We start from the raw sequence: 8,766 nt of genomic DNA on the forward strand, positions 1-8,766 counted from the left end.
AAAAAAGACACGGAGAAATGGATGAGATCTACATGAACAGCCTGGTCATGAGTGGGAACAATGAAGGGCGACAGTCGAGGGAAAGAGAGTGGGAGATCCTAGCTGGATCAAGAAAAGAGAGGGAGAACATGGAATAGGAGACCATGGTAAATGAAGACCACATGAGAAGGGGAGGAAGCGAGAGCTAGGGAGTCCCACGGAGATCCACAAAGATACCCCCGCAAAAGACTGCTGGCAATGGTCGAGAGACGGCAGGAACTGACCTACTCTGGTGATGGGATGGCCAGACACCCTGATAGTTGTGCCATAAACCCCATCCAAGGACTGAGGAATCTGGATACAGACATCCACGCTGGGCCCCTGGTGGAGCACTGGGAGTCTAATTAGTGAGAAAGAAGAGGGTTTATATGAGCGAGAATTGTTGAAGCCAAGGTTGGATAAAGCACAGGGACAAATAACCAAATGAATGGAAGCACAGGATCTATGAACCAAAGGCTGAGGGGCCCCCAACTGTATCAGGCCCCCTGAATGGGTGAGACAGTCATTTGGCTTGATCTGTTTGGGAGGCAGCTGTGCGTTGGTGCCGGGTCCTGGGCTCGTTGCATGAGTTGGCTGTTTGAATCCTGGGACTTATGCAGAGACGCTTGGCTAGGTCTGGGAGGGGGGGGACTGGACCTGCCTGGACTGAGTCTACCAGATCTATCCCAGTCCTCGGAGGAGACCTTGATCTGGAGGAGGTGGGAATGGGGGTGGGCTGGGGGGAGGGGAGGGGGCGAGAGGGGAGAACAGGGGAATCTGTGGCTATTATGCTGAACTGAATGGTGTAAAATAAATTTTAAAAAAGTATTTCTTTAATTTTCCTGCAATTCTTCAGCTCAAGAGAAAACTGTATGTGTAATCCCCACAGTGAGAGAATAAGAAATCTTTTTTAAAAAGTCTTTTTATACTTTGCCTGCGGATATATTTTTGCTGGAGCTATTGCACTCTATCCTTTGCTGTAATAAATCTTGGCCAGGAAGATAAGTTTATGTTGTGTCAGATGAAACTTTCCAGCAAATCATTAAATTTGTGAGTGGTTGTAGAACCCATAAAAATGTGAAATCTATCTATGTATTTATGTATGCATGTATATATCTATGTATCTATGAATCTATCTATGTATCTATGTATATATGTATGTATGTATCTATCTATCTTCTACCAGATATACATCTGTTATCTATCATCTGCCTATTTATCTATTATTTATATAATGATAGACCAGGAACATGGAAACATGGACTTTGCAATTACTAGAAAAATGAGGGTATAAGGATCAAAATAATAAGCAAAAAATAATTCTGTACACTCTGTGAAAACCATTTGCAAAAACTTTCGATACAAGGTAAGTATTATGTCATGATCAGAACCCCTGAGAATACATAGCTACAAAAGTATAGCGAATTCTGAAAACTGTAATTATTTCACTGAGAGAAAAAAGAAAGGGAGAAACAAGATGGTTGAGGTTAGATCCAGAGAATGCGAAAAACAACAGACAAAGTGAAATTGGTTATGACAACACATAGTAAAAAAAAAAAGTTCACTGACTACATGGATTTTCATGAGAATTAAAGTGCAGAATAAGTACAAGCTCTAGAACCAAAGACAAGAAAAGCAGCCATTTCTATATTTCCAGATGAATATAGAGAATTGGAAATGATCAGTTTTTCTTCATGAGGTAGATGGCATGATCTTAGTGGATACCTGAGAAAAGACCTTGTGTTAGGATTCTTGTCACCTCTCTCTCTCTCTCTCTCTCTCTCTCTCTCTCTTTTTTTTTTTCTTTTTTTGGTTTTTTGAGACAGGGTTTCTCTGTGTAGCTTTGCGCCTTTCCTGGAACTCGCTTTGTAGACCAGGCTGGCCTCGAACTCACATAGATTCACCTGCCTCTGCCTCGTCACTTTCTTCATTAAGGCAAATGTTCTGCAAACTTTAAAGTGTGTAGCATACATAAGAGAAAGGGTATTCTTAATTTTGGAGGGAAAAATGACATAAGAGAACCCATAAATACAATCACTACAAACATTAGCTATGAGGAAATGTACATAAGAGAAATATTACAAAAAGTTTCTATGTTGCTACACAGAAAACAGTGTCAATGTGTGTCCTGCTGATGACCAGGGCACTTTTTCAAGAAACACCGTATCAAACCTTGTCTGGAGAAACGTGTATATTCTTCTCAACTTTGATTTTTCTCAAGTGATTGGGAATTTTTTGTTCCTGTTCTATTGTTGATATTCCCATCAGCTTACTTTATTCATTTACTTATTCACTCACTTCTATATACTGTTCGAAACCCTGAGAATATTGTAGCACATAAGGTGTACTAAGACTTCTTCCTTATAGAAATACTTTCCATTGAAGGATAAAAGAAAGTAGGTGACAAAGGAATTCATATACAATTTCGTATTGTACTAAGTATCATAAGGCAAAAAATAAGGAAATATCAAAAAAGGGATATGATTTAATAAAATCCTTATGTATGTGGAACTGAGAAGGTTTTTTTTTGATAAGATAGAATTGAATGGAAAAACAAAAAGGTAAATATAGATTAGCTGGGAGAAATTATAAATACACAGATCAGGGATGGAAACAACTTTGGTATTGAAGGAACAGAAAGAGAGCCAGTAAGTCGTGCCTAGCAAATCTTCTGGAAGCATGAGGAGCTGAAGTAAAGTAGTGGATATATCATCTAGAGCCTCGCAGACCATACAGAGTGGGTTTTACTACAGTTCTTTCCAGAGATGCTGGAGAAAAGGTATTTTTAAGTGATGATTGTAGTTCTTATATGGGAAACGAATTATGAGGGAGTGCACAAGTAAAAATAGGTAGGTCAGTATGGAAATTTCTCTCATCTAATCAGATATTTACATATTGTTCATTAGTAGCCCTGTGATGTAGACAAATTTTGATCTAACTTTGGAACTGGAGCTGGCAGAATTTTTTGCATGCTGTATTAGTTATTTTTCTGTTGCTGCAATAAAATATAATTACTGAAAGCAATTTACAGAAGAAAGAGTTTATTTGCCATATTTTTTCCAGTAGGGTGTTTCTGTAGGAGTGACATGCCATGGGGGCAAGAGCTGGATGCTTACAGATCACATTTCCTTTTTAAAAAATTTATTTATTTATTTATAAAAGATTTATTAATTTATTTATTTATTTATTTATTTATTTATTTATTTATTTATTTATTATGTACACAGTGTTCTGCCTGCATGTTTGGTGAATGCCAGAAGAGGGGACCAGATCTCATTATAGATGGTTGTGAGCCAACATGTGGTTGCTGAGAATTGAACTCAGGGCTTCTGGAAGAACAGCCAGTGCTCTCAACCTCTGAGCCATCTCTCTAGCCTGAGACCACATTTTCAACCATACAACATAAAGCAGAGATAGTGACCTGGAAGTGGAGAAAGGCTATAAACCATTGAAGTACACCTTCGGACTTTGTGACATAGTTCTTCCTGTAAGATTTCATGGTCTAAGGATTATATAACCTCCCAAACAGTGCCACCAATGAGACAATATCTTAACCACTTTTCCATTTCTGTGAGGAGACACTCTGACCAAGACAACTTATGGAAGTAAGAGTTTATAAGGAGCTTACAGTTTCAGAAGATGAGTCTATATCAATGATAAAGGGGAACATGAGAGCAGACAGGAAGGCATGGCATTTGAACAGCAGCTTAGAGCTCCTATCTTATCCACCAATACAAGGACAGAGCTAACTGGGAATGGGCTTTTGAAACCTCCAAGCCATTCCACCGTGTTGCACTTCCTCCAATAAGGCCACACCTCCTAGTGTTTCCCAAACAGTTCCATCAACTGGGGACCAAGCATTCAAAGATATGAGTCTATGGAGGCCATTCTCATTCAAACATCCACAGACACCAAGTGTTTAAATATATGACCCTATGCAGGATATTCTCACCAACTAGAAGGATGGTATGAGATACTAAAGATCATGACTTAGAAAGATTATGAGGAAATAATTGATTTGGCAAAATAAAATTGATGTTAGTTCCTAGACAACATCTCTTTGGTCAAGTATCATTTTGACTTCTATTGGCTTCCTGTCTCAATCATGATTAATCTGGGGTTATCAACTTGACTGGGATTACAAAAATAATAAGATATTACTTCAGATTCCTTCTGTAAGAAAGCCTTCAGAGGAGACTGGTCGTTTTGGTTTCCATCCTGCACCAGAAGATTCAGCCTCAATGTAGGTTAGTACCATCTCTTCTAGTTTGCTTTTTTTTTTTTTTTTTTTTTTTTTTTTCGAGACAGGGTTTCTCTGTGTAGTTTTGGTGCCTGTCCTGGAACTCGCTTTGTAGACCAGGCTGGCCTCGAATTCACAGAGATCCACCTGGCTCTGCCTCCTGAGTGCTGGGATTAAAGGCATCAAGGTGGGAACCTGGAACAGAAACTCTGAAGGAACATCACTGGCATTTTTGCTCTCTTGTTCATGCTCAACCTTCCCCATTCCTAACCCCACAGTGAACTAGGTCCTCCCACAAAAATCATCTGTCAAGGTAAATTTCATAGGACAATCTGATGAAGGCAATTCTTGAGTTAAAGTTCCCTCTTTCCAGGTGACACTAAGTTACAACAAGTTGACATTAAAGAGCAATCAGCACAAGATCCAAACACTTGAGAATCTAAATGAAAGATGCAGGAACAACGGGGGCACTCTATTTTTCTTTTAGGTCTCCCTTTCTATTTCTGCATGGCATGTGATTTCTGCTCTTGCAGTTGCCCTTTAATATCAGATTTCTCCTTCTTCAGACTTCCGTATTCAGCATCTGATATTTCTACAAGCAGCCAGCCCACTGGGGCCTCTAGGACCTTTGACCACTGAGGGCTGCATCATTGTTCCCCCAGATTCTGATTATTACAGCTTCTTAGACTGAGCTGTGCTATTAATGGTTGCCATGATACTTTTTAGACTCTGATTGTGTTAATCCAGTAAATCCCCTTGTCTATGTTTATGTTCTTGCTACTCTTTCAGTGATTATTTCCTTGTGAATAACCTCCACTTAGTCTCAGTACTCTCTCTGAACCATTCTCATCCTTTGCAATTTGCAATCTGAAGTATGATGCTAAAGTCCAAAAATGAGATGTTTTTCCTTTTCTCTACTAACATCATGATTTCTATGCAGCTCTACCATGTAAACACAAAGATATTAAAGTCAAAGCTCATGGAGAAAGGCTCTTCACCTACAACTACTACTTAGACACATCTTTTATCTCCCATGTGAAGTTGGAGATGAACATACTGCAGGAAAATTACAGAAAAGCTATGCAAAAGGGCACATATAAATTTGTGTATACACACACACACACACACACACACACACACACACACGCTTAAAATATTCAAGCATATTCATCAGCTGTGTTTCTTTTCCTTTAAAATAAGGTCTCTGCAAACTATCACTAATTTATTATGTTAAACATTTTGGATGGAATATTCATTATTGTACTTACTAATACTATACAGTTTTACAAATATTAACAATCCGTCTTTCTGTTTGAATACCAAGATGATTTTCAAGGAACATTCAAATCACTTGCTGCTGATTTGATCACACTAAATCCATGTGTTTATGCAAGTCAAAAAAGTTAAACTGAATCTTTGATCAATATACAAAACAATTTTGAGACAGGGTTTCCCTATGTAACCTAGGCTGTCCTTGAAGTCATTATCATTTTATCTCAATTACTTAAGTGCTGCAGAGATTACATATATATGATTAGACTGAGGAAAAAATCAGGCAGAATTATGGTAGGCATAAGTGTTTAAAGTTAGACGCTATATAGTTTATTTTTTCAAATGTTATATATCACTAATAGCAGTAATAAATTACCATGACAAAAGATGACCATATTAAATGCCATTCACATTTTTTTTCTGATTCAATTGATTTTACAGCAAGTTTTTCTTTTGGACCAACTTTTAATGTATCTTTGTTCAAAGGCAATATCACAGCTCATGAAGTTTATCTGAGGCATAATTATTGCTGATTGAAAATTTTAGAGTAACGACTTTTCCTATGTAATGTTAATTATTTTCTAAAATACGATTATGCATTTTGATTTAGGAATTTTAATGAATATTTGAAAGGTATATGTGACTTGGAAGTTCATTAGCCATCTAGATCCCAAGGTCTTGTTCAGAAGTCTAAAAAACTGAAGAAGCATTTGAAAGGCACCAGCCTGGGAGACAGTCCATGTGAGCTCTGTCTTCTAGGATCTGTTTTCCCTATTCTTCCGCACTAAATTTTCCTAGGTTTCCATTTTCGCAGCTGACAAATGAAGAAAACAATACCTGCCTTATACTCTTCATGGAATTGGATTTTCAGAGACAGATACAATTGCAAATACTCTAGCACTTTGACGGGACATTTGTTTCAATTTGGGGCTCACAAAATCCAGTTTCCTCGTGTGGACATTGCATAACTAAGGTCTTAGGGAACTAGAAGCTCCAGTTTTGTGTTTCTTGTTTTCTGTGCTATTACAGTTCTCCCTACGTGTATGGCTTTTAGATTTCAAAGCATGAGAGGTAAGTGAACAGCCATCCACACCCCATAGTTAACCTGTATTTTGTCACTTCTTTTGCAATTTTCACAGTCTAAAGTAATGCTGGAGGAATCAGACTTAGAGATCAATTTGAGAGTTGGAGAAATCAATCCCTTGTTTTCAGTTGTATGAAAAGAAATCCTGACAGGATTCATCACGGCCTCCTATCCTGTCCTTTGTTGAGAAAGAGAATAGGTGGAAGAAAACTGGGTAGGGGATTATTGGCAAAGACACACAAAGGGCAAGAAAAGTGGCCAGTTGCTCACTGTTAGGATTTACAACACTGAGAAAAACAGAACAGTAGTGTATCTCAGCGACACACTGAATCTGCGGGGAGGGGGGGTGCAAACAAAGAAGGCAAAGCTCCCAGAGTTAAGGGAAGCAAGTTTGAAAAACCAACAAGCAAAGAGGCAATGTTGATAATAAGACTAAGAAGAAATTTGACACCAAGTTTTATCTGACAATGTATTTTAAAAGCTTAGCTTTATATAAAGATAGCACTGATTCTAACAAATTGCAGTCAGTTTCAGTGAACATAAGACTTCACAAGTGTCTATAGCTGCAAGATACTAAATAACTGTGATTGATAGAGTGAGATAAAGGATACTAGTCAAAAGTAGAAAATCAATGAACTTGAGCCTATCCTGAAAAAGAAATATTAAGGGTTGTTAAAGTCCAGTCTTAGAAATTAGATCTAACTAGTAACTCAGGGAAATTGAGTTGGTATTAAGTAGAGGTAAGTAGAAATTTTTGATTTGAACAAGTTATCCTGTATAACAGAAGTGTTTGGTTTTGGGATATAATTAAGGAGGAGAATTCAAATTATCTATATTTACTGAGACATGCTTTGTATACTAATATGTGGTTTATTTTGGAAAATTCCCATAGGCTTCTGAGAAGATGTATTTTTTAGTGTTTGGGTGGAATGTTTTATAGATATTTTTTTGGCTCATTTGATTTATGATGTTGTTTAACTCCAGTATTTCTCTGATTAATTTTTTTCTGGATGATTTGTCTATTGGTGAAAGTACTGTGTTGTTGATCAATGCTTTTAAGTCTAATAATGTTTCTTTTATGAAACTGAGCATTCCTGTGTTTACTGTATTTATATTTCAGATTGTAATATACACTGGAAGAATGTTCCTCTAATAAGTATAAACTATCCATCATTATTTTGGCTAAATGCAATAGCAATAAAATTATTCCTAATATCTTATTATTATACCCATAGATTAATGAATGAATTTCAGCCTTCATCAAAGAAAGTCCTATTTGCAGTAGATGGTGATTAACAGAGAACTGCAAGTGTTCAAGGTGCAGAGAGTAAAAGATGGAGAATGTTCTAAATATAACATATATACAGCAATCTCCTCCCAAGGTACAGGGATAGTTATGGAAGAGGGGTCAGAATGAGCATAAGAGTAAGAGGTAGCCAACTACAAAGTTTTTCTGACACAACAGGGCAGCTGCAAATGTGACCTCTCAGTGATGGTGATACCATGCATAAGAGCTATACAAGTTCAAGGCAGGCCAGTTACTCAGCAAATGGAGTAGACAGGGGAGGAGATCACAGAGGAACTGTTGGGCATCCAAAGAGAGGCACTTTTCCTTAAAGGTGTATCTCCTGTAAAGTAACCATTCTTCAGTGGAACAATGCATATTCAAGAGGATATGAGCAAAACAAGTTGGACTTGATAGCTTAAAAAATAAACACAAAACAAATTTGGTTGCTCAGAGAAGGGGGTGAATCTGGAGGAGTTGTGGGACTGTGAGTAAAGTCAAAACACATCGTACAAAATTCTTAAAGAGCTAATACAAAGTGTCACAGTCATATGCCCTTGAACTTTTCAAAAATAAGCAAAGTTATGATTCACTTGCAAATACTTTTTGTCTTTGAAAACAAACCCAAACTTTAGCAAGATGACTAAGTTAAACATAAACAGGAAGTTATCTTTGACATGTTGGACAGTAGCTATCTCAGAAATATTGTATTTCAAAAAAATCCCATTGTTTTCTTATCTCAATAAAAGACAAAGACAGTGATTCATTAGGTTTTAAGGAACAAAAATCCAACATTCATCCTTCCTGTCTTTTGCTGCATGAATCACTTGGGTTCAAATATTTTGTTCTTTGTAATAGTGGTTGTTT

General features: G+C 37.3%; 1 pseudogene; it reads left to right on the plus strand.

The window, feature by feature from the left end:
• Positions 1 to 6,002: 6,002 nt before the first annotated feature.
• LOC114698338 lies at positions 6,003 to 6,129 on the plus strand (annotated as a pseudogene).
• Positions 6,130 to 8,766: the final 2,637 nt, after the last annotated feature.

The sequence above is a fragment of the Peromyscus leucopus genome, chromosome X (genome assembly GCF_004664715.2).
Source record: "Peromyscus leucopus breed LL Stock chromosome X, UCI_PerLeu_2.1, whole genome shotgun sequence".
NCBI classification, from domain to species: Eukaryota; Metazoa; Chordata; class Mammalia; order Rodentia; family Cricetidae; genus Peromyscus; species Peromyscus leucopus.